Source organism: Etheostoma cragini, chromosome 9 (genome assembly GCF_013103735.1).
Source record: "Etheostoma cragini isolate CJK2018 chromosome 9, CSU_Ecrag_1.0, whole genome shotgun sequence".
NCBI lineage: Eukaryota > Metazoa > Chordata > Actinopteri > Perciformes > Percidae > Etheostoma > Etheostoma cragini.
In genome coordinates this window covers 12,409,386-12,434,755 of record NC_048415.1, presented here as the reverse complement: position 1 = coordinate 12,434,755, position 25,370 = coordinate 12,409,386, and the positions used below count along the sequence as shown (strand labels likewise).

General features: G+C 40.1%; 1 long non-coding RNA gene across 1 annotated transcript; it reads right to left on the bottom strand.

Moving 5' to 3' along the window:
- Positions 1-348: 348 nt before the first annotated feature.
- Positions 349-4,016, bottom strand: LOC117950581. Its single transcript, XR_004657947.1, has 3 exons — positions 4,007-4,016; positions 3,604-3,609; positions 349-524 (listed from the first exon to the last, which is right to left on the bottom strand). It is a non-coding gene; the product is annotated as an uncharacterized LOC117950581 (long non-coding RNA).
- Between the last annotated feature and the right edge of the window lie 21,354 nt (positions 4,017-25,370).

Here is a 25,370-nt window from a genome sequence, read left to right as displayed (position 1 = left end):
TTTTTAAGCATATGAAGGGATATTGAGAATGGCAACACACTGAGTGCAGAAGGTAACTTGAGCCACGTACAGTATGTCAAGCTTTTTGTCCACCATGGTTTCTAAGGTCCATTTTAATCCAACACGGACAGGAAGTCCTTAAATTGCTCTAAACATTGACTTCTCCAAGACAACTGGCATCTCAGCTACTGTATAAAAGATCAACTACGAATCTATCTATCAATCTTAAGACAATGGCACTCATTATGAAATGTGCGAATGACCTAAAACACGTGTTGGACTGGCGTATGCCGATTCCTACGCAAGGCTTGGCATTTATCAATTTGAACGTGAGCGTAGGCTGCGACCCTACTATAAACGCCAGAAAAAGTCTGCAACATAGTTTTAGCCTGTGGGGTTCTGCACAACATCGCACAGGAAAACAGGGTGCCATAATTACAGTGATGGAGCCAGATGACCTGATGCCCAGAGAGCAGTGTTCAGCACAGACCCAACTGGGGCTATACGAAGGAGACAGGATATTACTGTTAGTGTTATGTTAGTGTTATTAGTGTTATGTTTGGCAATGATATTCAATACAGGAAACGTAACGATGCACAACATTTTTATTTATTCTTCAGGTTTTCGTTTGTCTTTCATAGTATCGTTAATGGCCACAAGTGACCAGTTTCTTTCTGGTACTGACCAGGAATTTTCAGCTTGTTTTTCCAGCCCCTCTACTGTCAGGTAAACAGGTTGGTGGTCCAGCATGAAGGTTGGAGGACATACGCTCTTCCTCACAACTTATGGTTGCCTGGCTCGGACTCATGAAAAAAACGCGAAAGAAATTGCATAAACTCCACTACTGTGTTTATTTAAATATAAGTACACCTACATGTAGGCCTAAGAGATCGCAATATAAGCCTTATATGACTATTAGGAGTATAGCATAAATATGTCAAGGATGAACAAATTAAATAAACTTCAGCTGGAGTCCGATTTACTACGACAACACTGTTGACCGCATCAGTGATCTCTTACTGTTCTGCATTCTTCTTACAGCCTAATGCCCTTGTTTTTAGACTGCCAAATAGGACACACGTTAGTGAAAATTAAACTGAGATGTCAGATATGTTGATATTTAAATTCAGATAGTTTCCAGCTGCTGCATTTATGACCGTTCTTACGCTCTGATTTGTGTGATAGGAACGTTTCATGAATCCCACGTGAAGCCTGTTGTAAGAGGATTTCTGCGCTCATATCAACGCTGGTTTCTACGTTAGGTTGATAAATGAGGGTCACTGTGTTTCTCTCACTCATGCATTAGATGTATTTATTTACTTTATGTTTTGATTTGTATGTAAATATTTATATGGCCTGCATCCTTTCTTGTGTTGACAACCAAGGCAATTAAATATACTGTGGCCTGTTAGTAGCTGGTACAGCCATAAGGCTCAATGGTAATTAAAACAAAACCAGCACTACCTTTGCCTTGACACTAATGAGCATGAAAGCGACACATAGGTAATTCTGATGTAATTCTTTAAACATTTGGTCATAAACCAACATATTTGATAAAATTACATTTGGACCTGATGATGGCACTTGAGGAAAAGTTAGAAGATCAAAAATGTCCTTACAAATTATCCTCTTGGCACCATTGATGTCTGTACAAAATGTCATGGCAATCCATCCAAGAATGGTTGAGATATTTCAGTCTGAAACAAAGTGGTGGACCGAATGACCAACACACAGCACCCCTAGAGCCCTGCTGTTGGCTAAAAATGCATCAATCACAATCCAATGTAGAAATCTCCCTGGACTCCACCTGGTTTGTGTCAACAGTGGTATAAACAAATGCTGATTTTGAAATGTCTTTGGGTTCAAAATGTCTTGCATGTTGCTTTATGGATGAAAACAACTTGGATCAGCAATCTGCTGCTGAACTGCCACACACAATTTTCAGTGTCAAACGAGCAGAGAAATGGAGGCATTACAGCAGGCGCTCGATAACACAAAAACAAATTGTTTCAGTTGTTTCCCACAGGAGCAATATGCACAGAGCTAACTGACGATGGGTTAAAATTGCTTTTTTCAGCTTGTTTCTTTCACCTTACCACAACCATCCACTAGGCACAAACACACTCCAGCACAATCTGACCAAGATATGTGATTACAGGCAGAAAATGTATTTTCATGTTTCCTGTCAGACTGGGGAATGATACTGGAGAGAAACTGATGCACGCTTGTGTCACTAAACCAGGCGGTTTTCAGCCCAGCAGACAGTTTTACATAAACGTTATATATACGTCAATAACAAATATTAAGAAAAGGACGCGACTCCACTGAGAGTGTTGAAGTAACGATATTCTTTTATGGAGCAAAGAAATTCCGCCACACAGTGATCTGATACATTAGCGTTTTTTTCCTCTCTTTCTCTGAATAAAGGAACATCGATTCAACGTGCTAATGCAAGACAGAAGAGAAAGACAGAGAGGGAGACACAAAAACAAGACTGAATCAGCTGGAAAGGGCAGCAGGGTGGAACATTTGACTAACAAGCAAGTTTTTTAATGCACTCAACTGTTTTCTTGTAGAAATGTGGTACCTCCTGGTTCCGTACATCTATCGATCTTGTGTGGCTGATGGCGATTTAAAAAAAAAGAGGGGATGATCCTTCTTTAGAGGACAAGTAAAGAGATTGTATTAGCCAAAATGAAAGGACAGAGTGGAGTAATAGATGGACAGGGTTGCATTTCTGCTTTCTTTTAGCATAAACCCTCACACTGTAAACTATTAGATTGAGGGCATGTGCTAAAGCCTGACTGTAATGAGCACACACACACACACACACACACACACACACACAAGGTTAACTGCAGCTTTCACTGGAGGATAACACAGCTCAGCACATCATTGTCTCCTAATAAGAGCAGGATGCATGGCCTCCTCATCGCTGCTAGAAGACTTTCTTTACACACAGAGAGGAAATAAATAATCAATGCATGTGGCGGTGGAAGGGAAGTAAACATTCATTAATGTAAGGGTGGAGCATGTGTAGTTGCTGCATGTAATTTGTGTGTTCTATTTATGGCCAAGCAAGCTCAGCCCCAATTATTGTGTGAACTGTGTTCTTCGGGTTCTTTGTATCATAAATATGCAAATGACGATGTCTTTTGATTCTGCTTGTTTTTACATCTTAAACTGGCTTTCACATCAACAACCCGCTGCTTCTGTGACATGCATTTGATAACATAATTCTTCTTTCATGGATTCTTATCATCCATTGACTCAAGTGTAATCATATAACAGGCAGTCTAGTGAGTTATTTCTCTGCATAGAAGGGACCAAGCTATAGATTACATCTATGCTCTAGACAACACAAACACTGAAACAATCATTTCTCTTTATATTGCCTATTGCAATATTATGTACATGTACAAAAATTTAAATAAGCTAAAAGCTGCACTATCTACTCTGCATATTAAACAACTTATATGAGCTTTTACTTCTTTATTTACGCAACCTGACAAGTATTTTGAATATTCATAAAGATAAAAAAGAGGGAAAAAAACAAATCCAAGATTTTCCTTGCGTCTCTACTTTCAGCCTGCATCTGCTGACTTCCTGCTCATGAAAACTAATGGAAAATGCATGCAGGATTTCAGCTAAGGCTCCAATCCATTTTAATCCTGAAGGCAATTACGGTGTGGGGTTTTAGGGTCAGTAGTGCTGTTGATTGATGGGAAGAAAAAGTCATTTTAACAAAATGCCTTGAACTTCAACCACCTGGCTGCAGCATAAAGGGTGTTGTTTGATTCACCGAGACAAAGCTTAATGCTTTTTTAATGCATTCAATGTAAGAATACAAAATGGAGAATTAATGGCTGTGCCTCCAATAGGCCCTATGTGTCAATATCACTGATGCCTTTTGAATCATAAATTAATTCCTTAATTTCTATGGATCATTTGCTCCTCTTGTCTAAGATGATGCCGGCAATGTGGCCACGAGAAGGACTGACAATACGCATTTAAAATGGATGGTGTCATTGATCAGTGACATATCTGCAATGCCTGAAAAGACAGGTTTGTTTGTGGGGAAAATCGTTTGCTTCACTGTTTTCTTCTTGGTCCCTTTCAAGAGCCATGCTCCGTATCCTAGCAACAGGACTCTCCCGCACCCTCCGGTCTGCAGAGTTGGTGGCAGGAAGCAAGGGCTAGAGCAAAGGACCCTACTGTCTCCTGTCACTGCCACACATTCTGGTCAGATGCTATTCCTGATTTCATGATTTCTACATATGATTTCCTCAGCTCTGCAGAGCATTTCTGACATCTTTTAATTGATTGTTTTGGTTTTGTAACCTGCAACTTTACTGTTGTGTTTTACACTCAATGTTCTAATTTTTCCAGATGCAACAGACAGCTTTTTCCTGCAAAAACCTCTGATGAACCCACTGTTAAATATTTTCCTCACCAAACAACAGACATCAAAGTCAGTGACTAGCTGGTGAACGTAGGGGAGCATTTAGCAGCTAAAGAGTCAGACATTTCCTTCAGAAGTTGGTGGAGACCTAAAACAGATAAAAAAAGAGTGTAAAGAAAAACTAGTGCAAGTGTAAGTAAACTATCTCTATAATTATTCCACCACTTATTCATATCTTCATAAGCCGAAAGACTGTGGAGTGTTTAGTTCCTCCAGTAGCAAACACAAAACTCTGTTTTACTTGATAAAAAACTCCCAGTGCCATAAAAAAGGTATAATTTTGCTGTCCTCAGGGGAAGTCATAATTTTCACCATAGCAGTATTTGTTTAACACTCCTCTCATTGAACCCAACAGGAAATGGCCTAAAGTTGGAGATAAAACTGGGACGATATGGAGAGCTTATCACTGGCTGAAGAACAACCTAACCCACTGTTTGAGCTGTTGCTGTTCCTAATTACCTCTGTGCATATGAAGTAAGTCCTTTCAGCAGACCGTTGCTGTGCTCCACCTCCAGTCCCAGTGCCCATGCATATTATCAGACAAAGAAAATCACCAGCACAGCAATCTGCTAAGCCCTCGCACAAAGCCGGTGTGATTTTCCAGAATGAATCACAACACACTCCAGGCATGTTTTCTACCTAAAATACTTGGCATGATCAAAGCTCTGCCCCTTCATTTCAAATCTGCTATCATCAACCATTAGTTTTGTTGCAGAATAGAAACACAAAAGTGCACAACTAAAAGAGGGGGAGAAAAATGTTTCCTGCTAGTATGGGATAATGTAGACTAGAGTAGGTACTCAAAGGAATAAGGTGTCTGTGATGGCTCAGTAAATTATTGGTTCTCCTAGGTTGTTGGTCTTATCAGGCCATGATGTCCCCTCCTGTTGACTCATCAGCTGAGGGGCTGATTTGCCCTTGATTTCCTGACTCCTCCAAAGAGGATATGTAGTGACCAGACTGCAGCATACAGTGAGAATCCAACTATAGTGCTCCCCTGAAGTGTATGAGAAAGAAATAGCTGATAGTAATTTTGGGCCTTGCCAAGATGATCATGTACCAAATCATTTTGATTTCTATTTATTTCTTTGGGTCAGTTGATTTCCAGAGTGCACTTGAAACAAGTCTCTGCCTCAACTATAAAGCCTCTAGACAGTTTTATCTTAGATTTGTTTTTATAGGTTTACTAACATGAACTTTACCACTCAAGACCACGGCACTCAATATTTCAAAATACTGTTCTTGAAGACACATTGTATATCCACTTCTGCACATTCTGCTATATTTCCTGCACTTCCATAGAGTTTGTGTAAATAAAAAGACTTTCCTCACACAGGCATCTTGGATGGCTACAAGCCACAGGCACAATCACAAATTATTATTCATATCCAGCCGGTCAAACAATATCAATTAGCCATCACCTGGCTGCAGCTCTGATAATGGTTGACTGAAAACCTGACATCATTTTATTTCATGTATTCATTTATAAGGGCAAGAAACATTAATCAACATTACTGCAAACATGCCAGTGTTGGCCAGTTGGCTAATTTTCAACTGTAGTCCTTTGGTTATGTGTGTGTATGTGAAACAGCTAAACATTACTACAGTAATACATGCAGGCCATATTAAGCAACAACCCAGCCAAGCAAAATTGATTATAGCCATTTCTTGACACATGAAATCACGCAGAGCAGCAATAAGCAATGATACATTAATAAAATACAACAGTCATGGTGGAGAACTTGATAAAATGTTAAAAGACGCAGTCCAACTTAGTAAAATAGTGATATGACATGAAAGACACATAAAATATGCAGCAGAGTTGTAAGACACAATGTCAGAAGAGTGTACCAAATTGTAAAGTACTAGTGAATATTTCATACATACCCAGGCCACACAGAGTAAACTATATCTGACAACGGGCAAGACATTAGCATCTGGTTAGCCAGTAATCACAACAATAATAACAAAATTACCATTTGATTAAAAGTCTGACATTTCAATAGCCAAGCCTTGAAACCTTGTGTGAAGATGGTGTTTGGTGCAGTTTCTTATTTCCGTTGGTGGGGTGTTCCACAAACAAGAGGACCTTACAGACCTGTAAGGGGTCCCCTATCTATTGTTTGAATGTTTTTGTGAATGTTTGAGCATTTTGAATAAAGTAAGAATACTCAATGATGGGTTACTATGGTGATTACTTATTTAAAAACATTTTTCATTGTTTTACTATAGGTCCCAGTAGAGATGCAAACAGTAAACAGAGAGAGAGAGAGAGAGAGAGAGAGAGACGTGGGGTGTGCAACAAATGTCCCCTGCAGGAACTGAATTGGGAACATTCATAATTAATGTGTCTTAACCACTCAAACACAGTGACACTCCATAGTCTCCATTTGTTTGCCATAAAACCTGTCACTATTAGTAAATGTTTAGTATTCCAGATCTACGAACACTCAACTTTTAAGCCTTCAGAAGGTGAGTATTTGAGATTTTTTTTTTTTTAAAAGCAAGTCACAGATTTTCTCATGCTTTATGGAAAATGAAGAATGTCACGTCTTAAAATCATTCTGTAATCTTTATGTGATGTTATATAAAGCTTTAAAGTCCGAAATGGTATCATTTTCAGCCTCATACTTTAAATGTAAGCTATTAGCCTGTTGTGTTTGCTTTCTGTGCTCCTGTCCCAGACATTTTTCAAATTATGCTGTTTTCATATAACCGTCCATGCATGACATAAGCTGCCAATAAACGCTGCCAAGGCTTATATCCACGTGTTGTTTATAGTTGGTTCAGGCTTTGTATTCACAAGACAGTCTGCATTCTTTCTTCTTTTTATTTGCTCCCCTCCCCAAACCACCCCACAACTCACAATCCTTATTATTTTTCTAATGGAAGATAGCTGTTATCAGTTCAATGAGAGTGGAAATAATCAACACAAACAGAGTTAGCAATTAGCAATAAAACGTTTGCTTCATTTATATGCAGTAATGATGCAGCGTATATATTCTACTGGCAAACTGGATGCACCGTGGCCATAAAGCCACAAGCAGAGTTATTAGATGTATTATTATAAGTATTTTATGTTCAAATGTTACATGTACACAAATTATAAAAAACTATTGCATGAATGCAAAAATAGCTCCTGTATTACCTTGAAAATGTTACTCTAATTAGTGCTCTCCTACATTAGATACTTGCCTGCCTTTAATTAAATAAAGACATTCAACCTTTCTAATACTTTACTGTATACTACTACAAATGTATATAATGTGTTTAATAACTACAGTTTGTCAAAAAAATGTAAAATAACTGGCAAAATATGTAATTTGGGGTAATATACTAAAAGAAATCTTAGCTGCAATTGAGAATTAGCTTAATGACATAAATTAGAAAAATACAATGATGTAGGTAATAAATCACCAAACCATTTACCCACCAATATTTAGAGCAGGTGATTCAACAACACTACCAGACTACATTTAATCACAACACCAGTCACAACATTGACATTCTACTGGCCAATGGCTAATCAATACTGCAATTAAATCCTTTAAAGTGCATGCAATAGGCAAGCTATGTAGCAGTACTAGTTTGTAATTGAACGTGGCCCAAAATATTGCTCTAAAGTTTAGCACTGTGGAACAAGTAAACAACAGCAGTGGCAACTATAACGAGAGAAAGATGTGACCAACTACAAAACATTTACATATGCAGAGTTGCTTTTCGCTAGTTTTATTATGCACAAGAATTGCACAAGAGAGTTAGCAGATTGCATCATGTCCCATGATTGACACATTTGTAAATTTGGTTTATAATTGATAAATGCTTTCACAGATGCAAACATTGAAGGATAAATGGCATATTGACTACAATAAATGATACAGATGTGAGTTGTACCCCTGATAGAAAAACAATGGACCTCCTATGAGCTTAAATTGATCAAGCTGCTTGCTGTATAAATGAATAGTGATATTGTCCTTTCATCCAAGACTGAAGTGCATCTTGATGCGTCTGCTACCACTGTGGTTAATTTCTTTCTATTTGGTTCACCCCAGTGGAATACATACAGTACATCCTGTTTTTCTCAGATCCGGTCTCCTCTAAGGGACCTAATTCAAACCAATGAATTGCCCCATATTTATGACAGTGACCCAGATTTTATATTAATAATGTCAAGTAACAAAATTAGGCTCAAACAGTACAGAATGCTCTGAAAACACACTTGAGTTAGTGTTGTTAAACCACGATTTCATGTTTGCCAACATTCTGATTATATGTGTGTGGGACACTCATATGCTGTATTTTTTGCCCTTGGCCAATTCAAATGCTTCAAACTACAGCCCTTGGTCCCGACAAAGTGCCCCTCTAGTCAGTTCAGTTGCCCTGCTGATCTCTCTGGTTAGCTAAATGCTGTTTAGTGCTGGTTTACAGAACCAAACCCACCAGCCAATGGCTTCTGTCTGGAGTTGCATCTTGAAAGCGTGAGTCACCGTATGAAGGAAAAGAAAGACCACCAGTCTAGAAACACAAGAAGATCAAACAGGTCATGTTGGCTTGTTTGGTCTTCTGGTGGGTAACTTCAAGCTCTGCTAATGTTAAATGGAGATGTAGCAGTGCTGCTCAATTTATGGTCCTTGATGCTATGGATACCACTGGTTAATAATCTCGGGGACTGGGTTATAGAAAGTGTCTTAAAAGAATTTCCCCAATGGAATTGGACACAATACATTTTACAGTAGCTGAACGGGTTTCTTTGGCCAAGGATTTGATAAAGGCTGGATGGCTGAAGCACCATGCCTGTCTTTTCGTGCATTTAGAAATGCACTGAAGTGTTTTAAGACGAAGTGGGTGTCACACAGTCTTTGAAAAACTACCTTCATGGGTAAAGAAGCAAAACCTCTGGTGTGGGAGGAAGCCAAAAAGAGAGAACCTTTTGATTGCCCTTAAAAAGTTTTTGGCACATCTAAGATGACTCAGTGCAGTGCTTTGCCCAGACAGTATTCAGCAAAGGTGATCACCTGACCTTTAATGAATAAATAAAAACATTTTGTAAAACCCAATTTAACAAGATGTAAGCCTCTATTTGTGGCAGCATGAAGATGCAGCAGGTACGATGCTGGTTGCAACATTTTTTCTGCTTCTCTGGTACTCACACTTGTGCAATTTGACATGTGAAGAAAATTGAAACAATCAGGTAAAATTACCAAAAGAATGACCAAACAATTAATGTAACTTTAGCCTATTACAGTTAGTTGCTTTGAATAAATTCTCAAATGACAATAAATATTTTCAAAACACCGTGCAAACCTCCAAACCACTGGGCACTTGTTCACAGCAGATTTCAATTTCTCATTCTTTTAAACATATTGCAAATTTTTTAGCACATCTATGCAAATGGTTTGTACAATTGTCTACAATTTGCACAATTACCAATGGATTATTTTTTGCTAAACAAAACTGATTATGTTGCTTAGTATCGTTGTAATTTCCAAAAAACATATAAATTCTTTCATTGTGTATGTCAGCACAGGCACAACAGTCTATTCAAGTTTTAAAAGCTGTCAGGCATGTTCAGTATATCATGAATAATATAACAGTGATATGGTTAACAATAACAATTACATGTCAGGTGAAATCTGAACTTTACTAAGAAATGCGGAGTGTCTCATTAACTTATCAACCAATCACTTGTTCTCTTGTGTTAGTTAAGTTAGCTTACAGGTGTTATTCATTAATATGGATTATCCTAACATAATGTATTTATAGAGCTTAACACCACAGAATTGCTACAGTTTCTGAACATGAAAGAACCTGGCCAGATAAATAATGAACAAAGGCAACTACCTGCTGGAGGAAGAGGAGTAAGGATCTGTGGGGATGTAGTGAGGGACGACAGCAGAGTAGAGGAAGATGCTGAAGAGTACAAAGACATAAAGCCCTCACAGATTAAACACGGGCCACAATTTTGGATTAAGTAACGAACCATGATCGTACATTGGCAGAGGCTGTCGTCAAGTGCAATGTAAACCGTGTAACAATGTGTTAAATTATCAAAACAGGTAAATTAGGTATTATGTACTCAGTCAATGCTGGAATTATTGTGACACTATGCGTTACACTATTCCAGTTATGAACAGTAACATGATCTATTAGTAGGACTAGACAACTACCTTGTGCTAGTGGCGGAAGAGACCTTTTTATTTACAATTCAACAAGTAAAGATCTGCAACATGGTGGCAGCAAATAATGGTATTGTACTGACATAGAGTGCAACCTTAGAGGACAATGGCATCGTTCAAAACATAAACTTTGTCAGTATCTCTACAATAAATTGTGTTGTAAAGACTGGACCGTGAAACACTACACGTACCATTTGAGAGAAACTGTGACAGAGTGAACGAACGACTTAATAAAAAAGAAACTTGCTAAATTTTTTATAAAGTTAAAATTATAAACATATTTGCACTTGTGTTGTCTTTAAAGTTATATTTTTTGCTCAACAAGCTTGAGTGTTTGCATATCTATGTTTGTTTGTGGGAACATATTATGTATCTTTGAACTGTGTAACCACCGGTGCGGTGCCCCACAGAAGGAGCGACCTTTTAAAGGGCACTTGGACTTTAGGTAATAGCCTACTTATTGATAGTGTGGCAATGTAAGGTCATTAAATGCATGTAGTATTGCAATCTATTGTATGCACAATATGGACAATATACACAATATTACACATTTGTTTATGAGAACAAAATAGATCTTGCATAGGTCCAATGGTGAATGTGTGTGTCACTTTGCCCAGTTGCTTTAGATACAAACAACCTGTGCAAATAAGTGTAGGTGTTTTTTCAGGTAACAAATTAATTCAAACATGGTACTTAAGACTGAAATCAGCCAAAATATGCGCCAAAATAGATATAATGAAAAGCATTCTCACTGCTCTCTCTAACATTAAATGCAAACATTAGGCATTGTGAATGTGAGAGAAATGTCTGTTAAAACAGTTTTGAATAGCATAGTAGGTCCTTGACATCATTGTCCCATTGCCGTACTTCTGCTTTTGCTGAAACCACTCCCCTGAGCTGGTAAGGCAGTGGTGTGCACTACGCCTTGTATATCCTACAGTTTTCCTTCATGGCGGCTGAATATATTGAAGGTCCTATGACATGCTGCTTATTGGATGCTTCTATATGGAGGGTGGGGGTGTGGCCTTGACCAAATACCATGCTTTGCTTGTTTGCAAGCAGTCTCTCTCTCTTTCTCATGGGGGGGCCAAATTCTCTGGGCCGGCAAAGCAGAGAAAGGGAAGGTAACCTTTCTCCTTATGACCTCAAAACTTCTAGCCATTGCGTGACTATAGGCAGGCTGGGGGAACTCATATTAATGTTAAAAAATTTCAGAAAGTGAAATGTTCATGCCATGGGTCCAGTACATAGGCCTGTATTTATCTATTGAAGTTGCAAAGAAGAACACAGAGCATTTTCATTTTGTGGTAACTGTTTGATTATACAACAAAACATGTTTTCTTTATTGTATAAGAGAGAAGGATGGAGCTGCAAGTAAGTGAAATCCATCAGACCTTTACGTTTGTGGATGAGGCTGATTTCAATCTGGCCAAAGGCAGGAGACACGTGGCTGAAAGGCCATAGGCCACCGAGCAATGGTGGAAATCACTGTGTGTTCTGCAACATCTGAGAATGGTGTTAAATGGTGTGTGATCATTGGTCTCTTTCAAAAGTGTTAAAAAACGTATGTGATAATGCTGGTTTGCTGTAACTTTCATTATTCTTCACTTGTAGGCGTTGAGATGTTTGAAGTCAGAGGGTATAAATGGCCTAAAAAAAATGTTGCAGGTGTAAGTATTTGGCCTAAGGGAAGCGTCTACAAGAAATAGTGTAGAGGATGAGATGATTCTCAAAGGATGTTATTTAGCAGCCAACTAACTGCCTCCAGGAAAAGGCTGCCAGGGAGTGGAGTTGGCACTCGTCCTGTGATTTTGGTTTTTGAATTTCTTGACTGTAATGTAAGTGAATCAAAAGACAGACTCAATTCAAAAGGCACTGCAAGACCTGGATTTGTGTGCCCCTAGAGCTAAAGCATACAATGTTTTTTTTTCCTTTAATAATTATTGTGGTGTTTTTAACTTTATTGGACCATCAACAGTGGAGAGTCATACAGGAAGCAGGAAGCAACACAGTTCTCTGGATGGAATCGACCCGTTGTTTTGTAGCATGCACAGTAACCAGGTCGCTTGTAAAACAACATATGCAAGTGTTGTATTTAATGCTGTGATGCAACTGCATGGTCATAGTTTTATACCCATAGTTAACTAGTTTTTGGAAAATATCAGGGATTGGCTTAAATTCAGTCGCTACAAACTACTAAAATGTAGAGATGTTCCAATACCCCTTTTTCCCTGCCAATACTGATTCTGATACCTTCACTTTTGTATCGGCCGGTACTGAGTGCAGATCTGATGCCGGTGTGTTAGCTGTAAACTACTAACAGTATGGATGTGATATGATTGCTATCATTGTTGTAAGGTCTTGCTCAGGTTAATCCCTTTGTAAAACATGAACAAAAACATAGAATCAGAATCAGCTTTATTCGCCAGGTATGAGGACATACGAGGAATTTTTCTTTGGAGCATTGTTGCTTACACTGTGCTTACACACAAAACAACCAAAACAAAAATATACACACTAATATATACACACAGTATAAACATACTCTAAACAGAACATTAGAGAGGCATGAGTGCAATGAAGAGATCAATAAAATTATTTAAATGTGGAGCATAGTGCTAGGATACTGGGATAAATAGTATTATGTTATTATATTACAATATGAACAGTATGAATATTATGGACAGTTCTGAAATAGAAGAAGAGAACGATGAATGAATAACAAATAAGAGAGATGTGAAAATGGGAATGATGAGTAAATAGTAAATAATAAATAATAAGAGAGATTTGAAAATGGGAAAGATGAATAACACTAAATAAGTGGAATAATAGTGGAACCAGTGAACAGGTGCTGTAGAGACTGTGTTACTGGGTTATTGACCAGAATTGAACCTGACACTGACGGTGAGAAGTCAGCTGTTTATCAGAGAGACGGCTTGTGGGTAGAAGTTGTTCCTGAATCTGTTGGTTTTGGCGTGGTTGAGATGGGTCTGCAGTGATGGTTCCTGTCCGTGTCCTGACTCTGGATGTGTATAAGTCACGAACGGAGAGAACAAATGTCATCTTTTATCTTTTCTTTTATTTTCTAGTTTGACTAGTATCCATCCATCCTTCCATCCATCTTCATCCACTTCATCAGGACCACATCATCTCCAAAAAGCAGCGATGAGATCCTGAGCCCACCGAACTGCAACCCCTCCCCACCCCGACTACACCTCAATATCCTGTCGATAAATATTACAAACAGGATCATTGACAAAGCGCAGCACTGGTGGAGGCCAACCCTCACCTGGAACGAGTCTGACTTACTGCAGAGAACCAGGACACGGCTCTCGCTATGGTCATACAGAGATTGGATAGCCTTGAGAAGAGACCCCCTCACCCCGTACCCCCGCAGCACCTCCCACAGTGTCTCCTGGGGGACCCGGTCATACGCCTTCTCCAGATCCGCAAAACACATGCAGACTGGTGGGGCATACCCCCAGGCTCCCTCCAAGATCCTTGCGAGAGTAAAGGTCTTGTTCCACAACCAGGACGGAATCTGCATTGTTCCTCTTCAATCCGAGGTTCGAACCCTCCTTTCCAACACATTGGAGTAGACTTTACCAGTGAGGCTGAGAAGTGTGATACCCCTGTAATTGGCACACACCCTCTCGTCCTCCTTCTTGAAGAGGGGAACCACCACCCCGGTCTGCCACTCCTTAGGCACTGCCCCAAACTTCCAAGCAATGTTAAAGAGGCGTGTCAACCAAGACAGCCCTCCACACAGAGCATTTCTGGACAGATCTCATCAATCCCTGGAACTTTGCCATTTTGGAGTTGTTTGACTACCTCAGTAACTTCCACCAGGGTAAAAGACAACAATCCCCCATCATCCTTCAGTTCTGCCTCTACCACAGAGGACGTGTCAGCTTGATTTAGGAGTTCCTCAAAGTGCTCCTTCCACCGCTCTATTACTTCCTCAGTTGAGGTCAACAACGTCCCATCCTTACTGTATACAGCTTGGATGATTCCTCGCTTCCCCCTCCTGAGGTGGTGAGCGGTTTTCCAGAAGTACCTTGGTGCCGACCGAAAGTCCTTCTCCATGTCTTCTCCAAACTTCTCCCACACCCTCTGCTTTGCCTCTGTCACAGCAGAGGGTGCAGCCCTTTGGGCCCGTTTGCACCTTGCAACTGCCTCCGGAGTCCAACGGGATAACATATTCCAGAAAGACTCCTTCTTCGATCGGACGGCTTCCCTGACCACCAGTGTCCATCAGGGTGTTCGTGGGTTATCGCCTTTTGAGGCCCTTAAGACCCTGAGACCACGGCTTGTGGTGCATCTTTCTGTAACTTCTTTAAATTTGCTTGCTGTTCCTGGGAAATAACTGACATGAAGCAGAATGCTTTTTTTGTTGAATGTAAAATGTTGAAAAACTGAGCACAGTGAGCATGCCCAGTGCTCAGAGCAGTCAGCCGTGCATCCTATTCCTCTCCTTTGTAAACATTCAGAGAAAGAATCCAGCTCTGTAACAAGAGGTCCCAGCAGGCCTGCAGCCTTACAACTCAGTGAGTTAGCCAGCAGTTGAGCTGACTCAATCTGTTTGGCTTTCTCTGTGGGGCACATGGAGCCCTGGGCAGGCAACAAGGTCCTTCGGCTTGGCCCACATTGATCTGAAAATTTAGCATTGGACTGCTGGCCAACTCTTAAATATTTGGTTTTAATTACTGCCACAACCTTTACTCTGGCAGGTTACTGTTGAAACATAATCCCCAAGGGGCTGCACAGCAAGGGCATCGCACCATTATTCAACCATAGAGGGGATGGCAGCCATTCTCTTACCAGGGCATTTTTTATCTGGAAAATGGGACACAGCCACAGCTTACTATATAGGCTGCTTCTGACAAAGAGCAATAGAAAATAGTGAGATGAGAGACACTCCCTAACCCTTAATTATACAGCAGCTAAGTCAACGGAGGAGCGCAGCTTATCTCTCTGGTGGGGTTGGTGGATTTTTGAACTTCTCATTTGATGACTTGCCCTGTTCACCTGTCTGCCTCAACAGCCCACAGCTGCACTAATGAAGGTGCACACTGTTTCTCTTACAGATACAGAGATGATTTTATCATTTTGCCTCTTATTGTCTACAGTAAGAAATTTAAAATAATTTGTATTAATTATAGAACCTTTTACAGAATACTAGTCATGAAGTGCTTCACAAGTGTTTAATTGTTGAAAATAAATAAAACACACAAAATTACAAACATGTGACAAAGGCTGATGTAAATACTTTTCAGCTGCTTTTTAAAAGTCTCAACAGAGACCACAGAATGTATGACAATGGGAAAGTGCCACCACTTCGAAGGCATGGTCACGTTTGGCTTTTAGTCAAGTGCTGATCAGAAGACCTAATTGACTGGTACTGGTAACAGCAGCCCAGAGATGTACACATGTGCCTGACTTCGTAAGGCTCTATGTGTCAGAACAAGAATCTTAAAGCGTCCATATTATGCTCATTTGCAGGTTCACAATTGTATTTTGAGGTTGTACCAGAATAGGTTTACATGGTTTTATTTTCAAAAAACACTATATGTTTGTTGTACCGCTCATTACTGCAGATCCTGTTTTCAGTGAGACATCTCACTTGTTTTAGCTCCAGAGTGAGACATCCCACTTCTATACTATCTTTGTTGGGAGTCACACTTGCGCAGTAGCTAGGTAAGATCACATCAGCTAGATAACTCTTTCTCCAACTTTGGTCAGTACAAGGTAGGATTTGCTGGGAGACTTCTTCTAGATGAGAGGCACCTTGAGAATACCTGGAGAACAGGGACATGGAAGTAGTTCTTTTGTGGATTAAGGTGAACTAGTGTGTGTTGTAGAAGTGTTTTGCCATATAGAACGAGCTAACGTGCTAGCGCTAGCATGTGCTACGGTTAGCCCGTTAGCTAGGCTAGTGACGTAGAAAGCCGTGGAGATTTTGAATAGCTCACCAACATGAAAGTCCGAGGACATTCAGAAATCTGTATTTCACTCAAAACAGCATGGATAGTGTTTTTTTCAAAGTTTGTATGCGTGTGGAAGCACTCAAGACACAAAACAACACCCCAAATCCCAGAATAAGTGATTCTTTAATGTCAAGGGCACTTTAAAATGACCTTTAAATGTGCTACTAATGTGACCTAAGGGAAGCATTTACATTTATGTGTTTATTGGAAGAAATCACCAACCAAAACCACTCTGACTAACCTAATGATAGTGGATAAAAAACACTGAATTCAGACATAAAAGAACTGTTCAAACCAGGGGGTCGGTAAATAAAAAAAAAAAAAAATTCAAATAAGGAGAAAGCCCCAATGCTCACTGTCCGATTTGGAAAGCAGTTACTGAAAACCACAGCGAGTCCTCCACCCTGGCCCAAGGCCCTGAGAGTGCTGATAAAAAAATAATCCGTTGGGCACAGTTCGATAGGGAACCATGCAAGATGGCAGAAGAGACAAAATTCTGAAGTAGATCCTTGCCTAAGGGTAACATCTGCCTGTGTGTGAGTTCTTCTCCTCAGCAGGGTCTTAACATTTTCTACTCTTCATTCTTGCATTAATTATCCATTAGCATCGCTGAGGTAGGAAACATAATGCATTTTCCGTTTGGGATTTGTTTAGGATATTTTGCTCAAGATTCAAAAGAATTTTTTTAAAGTGAGGGCCAGGGAAATGTGCCCCCAGTACATTTTTAAAAACTGCCAATGGGATGTAACAAACTTTTTGGCAGAGGAAGATACATTATATTGGGTGTGAACAAAACATTTCTCATCAGACTTCATGAGGCACTCTCACAAACAATGTTGGAGCCCGATTAAGCATCAAATCTACTAGCTTTAATAAATGCACTCATATGCTGCGTTTGTTGTGTTGGTTTCACAGCATTACCCATAAACAACCTCTCTGTTTTTTTGCTGTGGAGAAATCATTATCCCCCTTGGTGTGAGACTAAGAAAGCATGAAAGGGTTGGGAAGTGCAAAGAGTGTTTTACATATTGGCTTTTAATCCCGACACTACAATAATTGGACTCCATTGCATGTATCCTTTTGATGTATTTCGGTCTTGGTAACCACAAACTGGGTCTAACCCACAGAAAAAAAGCTTTCAGATGGAAACACGTCTATTTGTTTGTTACCTTTCTCCAAAACCAGTGTGTACCACTCTCACAATGACTATCCCCACAAATCACACTCCTGGGTAACCCTTGAGTAGGGGAAGTGTGTTTGCTAAGGGGGTAAATATTGTCTATACCAGTGATCGTATCACTTTCTGATTAAAAATGTCATTGAGACCCTGGAGGTGACAGATTGCAGGGTTGCTGGCATCCCTGAGTATTTTTGGTGCAGAAACAGCTGCAGCATGCCTAGGAGACTTGGAGGGAGGTGGGTACAGGAGAGAGGGAGGGAGAAAAAAATGGAATGCAAGAGCGAACTGGGAGCAAAAGCTGCTCATCGATGGCCTGTGGCTAGCCTACATCATCTTCTACCTGGGCCAGGCTCCAGAGCTCATCTGTGACAGGCAGAGAAGCCTGATACTTTGCAAGATTGTAAAAAGGCCCATCGCCAACGGGTTTGTGAGAGGTAGCCGATAACTCCATTCACTCCGACAGAACCCACACAGGTCAGACATTTACTACTGTAGAGAATCAGGTGGGTTTACATCCACATTGACAGCCCTTTACTCCACGTGGAATCAGTGACACATGTCAAACAAATCCCACACGATTGTCAGGACAACGCAACACTATGGGCGATGGGGACCATGCCAAAGTTCATCAAGGCCCCCTCTAAACCTAATCCATCTCTTCCCCCTGGTCTCTTGACTCTGACTTGTCATTCAAGGGGCAGCATAAACAGTAACACCGTGGGATTGTACTCACACCACTTGGAACAGAAACAGAAAGGCTGAGACGTTCTGTTTGATACTTTAAGAATTGTTCTAGTTAGATAGATAGATAGAGTTGAAGGAAATAAATTGGTTGATTAGTATGATTTTCACACATGCAGGAGTGGGATCTGTGGAACCCCAAAGAGCGAGGTCATAGAGCCAATGTCAGCAGAACACAGGAGTTCAGTGTTGCACTCCTTGAGCCTAGCAACAGAGGTACTAACTGGCAATGTCTGTCTGGCATGGTCCAGTGTCTGAGGGAAGCTGTCAGAAGTTGGATTTGTTTCAGTGGCATAAAGCAATCCTCGATCTCATTCTTACACATGGAAAAGAATGGCTTCACAGACGACAGGTAGTGCAGTCAATGCAGTCTGCCGCCATGTGCTTGTTGATGTCTTGGGGAAATGTTTCTCAGATTTGTGGGCAATAGGACCGCAAAGGGATAATCCTAGATTACTTCCATGTAGATTGCTTGGTACACTGCAATCCAGTGCCCCAGATTAAAAAGTAAGTGACCTAACCACCTCTCTGGACTAAGACCTGAGATTTGACATGTGCCATTTATTTCAGATGAGCAATGAGGACTGGCCATCTCTAGTCAAATGTCTCAGAATAGTAAATATGATACATGGCAGCTTTTATGGACACTATTTGAAACTAATACTGTAGGATGGGGAGGACATTTTGCATGTTGGAGCATCACATTATGGAAAACCAACACAAGTAGAAAGACGTGGCAAAACAAACCAAAGCAAGGAAAGAATAGAAAAACAGAGAGCAGTTGGGAGGTATGAAGAGACATTTAAGTGTGTAAATAATGTACCCAGACTCACACAGAGGACAAAAGAGAGGTAAAAAAAAAAGAGGCATCGGACCAGCAAAAATGACTGAAGCTAAATTATTGATCTATTTCAGATTGATTAGCTCATAACAAAGAGCAGTTTTTGGCATGGCTTTTCTACTGTGCAGAGATGTCAACCCATGACAAGGCCACTCCACATGTAAGGCCTCACCACAGAGGTCTCACAGGCTTTTATGGCTGTCAGCGAGCCCTGAGAAAAGCAGACACTCGCCTTTCAAACTCATTAGCCGACTCTGACATGATGAACTCATGAAAGGTATCGTAATGTGATGGAGATGTGAGGAACCACCACTATGCAACGTTCAGCATTTACTGCTCTTCCCCCACATAACCAACATGATATTGAGTTAGCCTATAATGGAATCAGAATTAATCATGAGTGTGTATTTCAGAATGAAAGTTTGTCAGGATTGCCACAGAGGACAGTCTGTAAATGTTTGGATGTGGCTTCCTGGGCCTGGGCCAAGTTGACAGCCATGTCAGTTGCTCTGTACTGCAGACGCTTATATATATATATATAATATATATAATATATATATATATATATACATATATATATATATATATATATATATATATATATTTGTGCTTCTTCCAAACAATGGAAGTTTGGAAGAAGCACTGACAAGTGTTCATCTTTAATTATTTTGTTTACAGCCACAAGTATTAGCTATCTGCAGCTTCAGCTTAAAAATATCACATTACGCAGCCTTCAGAAAGTCTTTAACAAACAAAGACCCATCTAGGGATACAACATGTTCTCTGCTTTGCCACCCTGACTGCTGTGTACACACCAACACTCCTACACACACACACACACACACACACACACACACACACACACACACACACACACACACACACACGCACACACACACACACACATACACACACAAATCTTCAGCGTACTGAGGAGGCATGCGGGGTCAGCATTCATTCATTGGAATATGCTCTATGATGAAGATAAAGCAAGCTGGGAGCACTTGCAGAAAGCATATTGGAGGCATGTGGAGTATTATACAGATGTTAAAGAGCAACTGTGTAACAATTTTGACTATTTTCCCTCAGTGGAGACGGCAATAGATATCTGGTGAATCTTGACATTTAATTTCAGGATCAGCATTAATGTGAGTGGAGGTTGATGGGAATGCAGGGGAGAAAGCACAGTGTCTTGATTGGGTTGGTAAAGCCAGTGATTACAGGCCAGTGGCTTTAACTTTCAATGACATAAAATCCTTAGAGAGGCTCATGACAGAGACCCTACATAGTGAGATGCAGCCATCCTGACATCAGTGCCAATTTGCTTACATGAGATAGATAGATAGATAGATAGATAGATAGATAGATAGATACTTTAATCATCCCGAAGGAAATTTTAGGCATTCAGTAGCATGACAACCATAACACAACAAACACGTATACATAAATATATCACACATATGTAAGAATATCACATACATGAGAATAAAAACAAAAATCACTCACAGAAATGTAATGACCATGATACGGTAAGATACTATGGTAGACTGAGTGCAATAATATAAGAAAATAATAAGAAAATAATAAGAAATAATAAGAAAAGGCAGCCCAAATGCTGCCTTGTTTCAAAGCACTTAGAAAGTTATGTTGCATATATCAGACCGTTTTTAATTGATTTTTTGTTCTGCTTTCAACTCTATTCATCCACACATCTTGCTGTAAAAAGCAAATCAGCACAGTGGCTCCTCAAGGATGTGTCAGTTCTCCCTTTTTGTTTCCTCCGTGTACGAATGATTGTGTCAGCTCCTAACCTAATCAGTTTCTTGTGACTCAGCTATTCTCAATTTACTTACAAGCAACTCTAACATTACCAGCTATAAAGCTGAAGTGGACAGGTTCAAGGACTAGTGTGACAAGCATTATTTGCACATGAATATGTAAAAGAAATGTGTTCCTGATCAATTGGAGATAGTTGGGTTGCCACACAGTCATGCCATTGGACAGTGGCACATTTTTGCAAGTGTTTGAGGGAGAATCCACACGTCAGAGACTCTGAGTTTTTAGTGTCTGCAGGAACATTGTGCTCATTCTTTATAGAGCTACCATCTATTTTACAGCCAGGTATTACCAGCAGTTACGTATGATGTCAGGGAAGATTACGGAAACGCACACACCCCTCACCTCCCAAGACATTTTTGAGAAGTCTACTTTTCAGCAGGCCAACATGATTTGATCTGAAGGAGGTTAGGGTCCCCTTGTCAAATCACAGACTCATTGCAAGCATTCATTTGTCCCTATGTCAGTTACACTTATCAATGGGCAACTCCTGGAGAAAAGACAGAAGGGAAGGGAGGCACTACTGCAGGTTTTAAACCAGTTGTGTGTTTGCTTGGTTGTAATTTATGAGATGTGTATGCTTTGAGATGTATTTTGCAGTTTGATTGATACCCCCCTCACATCTGTTTGTTGTATGTAAGGCTACAGCAGCAGTCGGTTAGCTTAGTTTAACACAAAGACTGAGAGCAAGGGGAAACAGCTAGCTTTGCTCTGTCCAAAGGTAACAAAATGTTTTTACCAGTGCCTGTACGTTCACTATTTAACACTACTACTTAATTAACATTAATGAACACTAATTCACAAATTAAACACATAATATCTCATTTCATTTGTAAAGAGTGTCTCCCCAGTCTTGTAGTTGACGTAAGGGTGCCAGGCAGAGGGGTGAACTCTAGCTCACCCAGTAAGAGCATGCGCACCATGTGGGTTGAGTCCTTTGCCCAGGTTCAAATCCGACCTGCAGCCCTTTGCTGCGTGTTATCCCCTCTCTTTCACGCCCCCTTTCCTGTCTAGCCACTGTTGCTGTCAAATAAGGGTCAAACCCCAAAAAATAATCTATAAAAATAAAAGGTTGCCAGGCAGAGACTCCATTGGTCAGTGGGTTCCCATAGTTGCCGTCTGATTGATGTATGTTGTCCTGTTAGTACAAAACAGTTAAGTTCATAGAAATTTGGTACACTAATGTGGAATCATTAGGCTAAAAGAATCATAAAAAATATAAACATAACTAGTATGTTGTATGGAAGAGGGGTTTTTGATTGGTGTCAATAGTGAAAGTGAACACCCCACTCTGTATCAACAGGAGAGACAGAAAAGAACTGTATTTAACTGTCTATATTGATAGCTCACCTCAACCACCGATGTCCTAAAACCTGTGTATGCATTGACATAAATGTGAGTTAATAGGACTGCTGGGAAAAGACACTGCCTTTAAGTGTTCACACTGAAAACTCACCACAATCACAGTCATCAACTGAACCCCCTTTTGTATCAACATGATAGGATACTTAGGGAATAAATCGTTGTTTTCAGCCATCACATTCCTAAAATGACACAGCTGAAATATATTATGTTGCTGTGTGTGTGTGTTGAGTGGAATACAGAGAGACAAGGTGTCAGCACAAATAAGAAAGCTTTAACAGAGAAATCTGTATACTTTCACCATTAGCTAGGTGTCCTCATTGAAAATTATACACCCTCATGGGCATTCATGCAGCATGAATGACCATGAATATGACTGTGGGAATGGGAAAATAATGCCTTGTAGCCTTATAGTGTTTGCTCAATGATTAGGCATCCACATTTATAATTCACCACACCCATGGACTTCAACTAAACCTGTATCTGTATCAACATGACAGAAAGTCATTTGGGAATCACCAGAGGATATCTATTGTGTCAAGCTGTTACAGTCTGAAAAGAATAGGACTTGGCTCAATGAATAGGTTTTCATATTTCATATGCCCTGTGTCTCTGTGTAGTTTTATTTGCATGCTTATCACAATAACACAGAGTGATAATCGGCTGTTATCTCAATCCCCAAAACTCTCATTTCAACAGAGGTTATTAGAGAGTGAAATAGCTAGCCATATAGCCCCTTTACTATATTCCACGCACACACCCGCTCTCAGATGGAGTTTGAAGGGGCCTCTATTTAATAACTATAACCCATTTACCGATGATGATGAAAGCATATTCCCACTTATCTTTTCATCTTAAATGTGTTATGTTAAACTCAAGTTGTTTGAAATTATAAAAAGGTCAATATTAACTAACAAGCCTCTGGGCTGATATCAACAATGTACTCTCGCGGTTGCATGGATTTAGAAGATGTCCTGTCTGCTTGGTGCCTGAGACCAACTGTCCCTGATTTGTGTTGCTTTGCAAGGAGGCCTTGACATCTGCCAGACACAATTGAGCCCAGCTGTCTCAAAAGGTGGCAGTAATGTGACATGATTTGCAAGGAAGTTTGGATCTCGGATGTGCAAGACAGAAATTCAGTCTCTCGACAATCGAACGGTACACCATTAGGTCATATTTATTCTTATGTCGGTCAAGGAAAAAAGCACGTCACCTTCATTTTGCATAACCTCTAGTTGATTTTAAAACATTATACTGTTGTGGTTTGGTGTTTATGTCTTGTGTTATTGTTTAGTCTGTTTTCCTGTATATGTTCCTTAGCCTGGTTCTGTCTTGTCTTGCGTTTTTTGGTCGGGTCTTGCATATGTTCTGTTTCCTGTTTTATTTTGTAGTCTGGTCTCCGTCTCGTCTTGTAGTTAGTTCTACATCCTGTGTTTTCCCACCTCTGTGATTACCTGATGTTTTCCACCTGTTTCCCAGCCCTCTTGTCACTTGTCACTTGTTTCCTAATTACCCTTTGTATTTAGTCTTTGTGCTTTCCTTACCCTGTGTCAGATTCTTATTTCTCTTTGGTTTATCTGTGTGTGTGTGCGCAGCCTCCATTATTTCTGTTATTCCTGTGATTCTCATTTGCTTTTGGGTCCTCCTTCATTCCGCGTAACATATACTGTATTACCAACGAGATCTTCCTAACAGTATCTTTTCTATTCAGCAAAACCCAACAAATTTCACACAATTGCTCAGCAACCTCATTCCTGTACTTGGATCTAACTATTCATTCAAGAGTGATACCTAAGCAGTCAGAGCACCATGTTTTCATAAATTTCTTTCTTTGACCCATAATTGTGATTATGTCAAATAACAGTCAGGATACAGCACATTTTTATTTGACTCTGCCTGCTCTCTGCATCTGTCTCGACATATAACTTTCTATCCTTTTCTGTAGCTCCTCAACGCTTCCTTAAACTTCACCTCCTCTTACCATTTATCTGTGTGTGTGTGTGTGTGTGTGTGTGTATGTGTGTCTGTGGGAGGGGGGTGTAATTGTGGATGGGCTGGTACCCGAGTCACCTCATCTGACCTTGCATCCTAATTTTTCCCTGTGGCCAGGCCAAACTGTGGGACGGCAGAATGGAAATGAAGAAGAGGAGTCTGATCTCACATATATTTCCTGCTCTGACTGATACATATGTGAATGCTGCTTGCTCACGCTAATATCAACATTAATAGGGTTGGGGTTGGGAGAGGAGAGCCTTTAAATACGTCCTGAAAAGAGGATGCTGTGTTGCAATGTAAATAATTTATAAAATCTTGCAATGCATTTGCTAATATCACTCGTAATTTAGTGGGCTACACAGTGCTTTTCGCAGCATGACTACAGCAGGCTGTGGATCTCTTAAAGTCAGCGCAAAAAGTAGGATTCTGCTTTAAATGTTTGGTGGACTTATAGAAAGTTCTGATTCATAGATGAGGCACAGGACTGTGGGCTGATTTTATGGAGGATTTTTAGTAAAAGGGTTAATAGCTCTGAGGGTTCTACTGGCCCTGATCTGTATAAAAGATGTGGGCCCAATTCTCATTTAGCAATTAGTCACTTGTCTCTCTTTAATATTACCTCTATGACATTTCCCCTGTATCCAGCAGAAATTATTTTATGAGCTGTTTTTTTTTATTCAACAGTGGAGATTAACCTTGTGCCCCTCCCCTTCTCCTTCTCTTTCACACATTTTGGCCTTCCTCGCTCTATCTGCCTCTCTGTTACTGCCTCTCTCAGTCTGACTGGCAT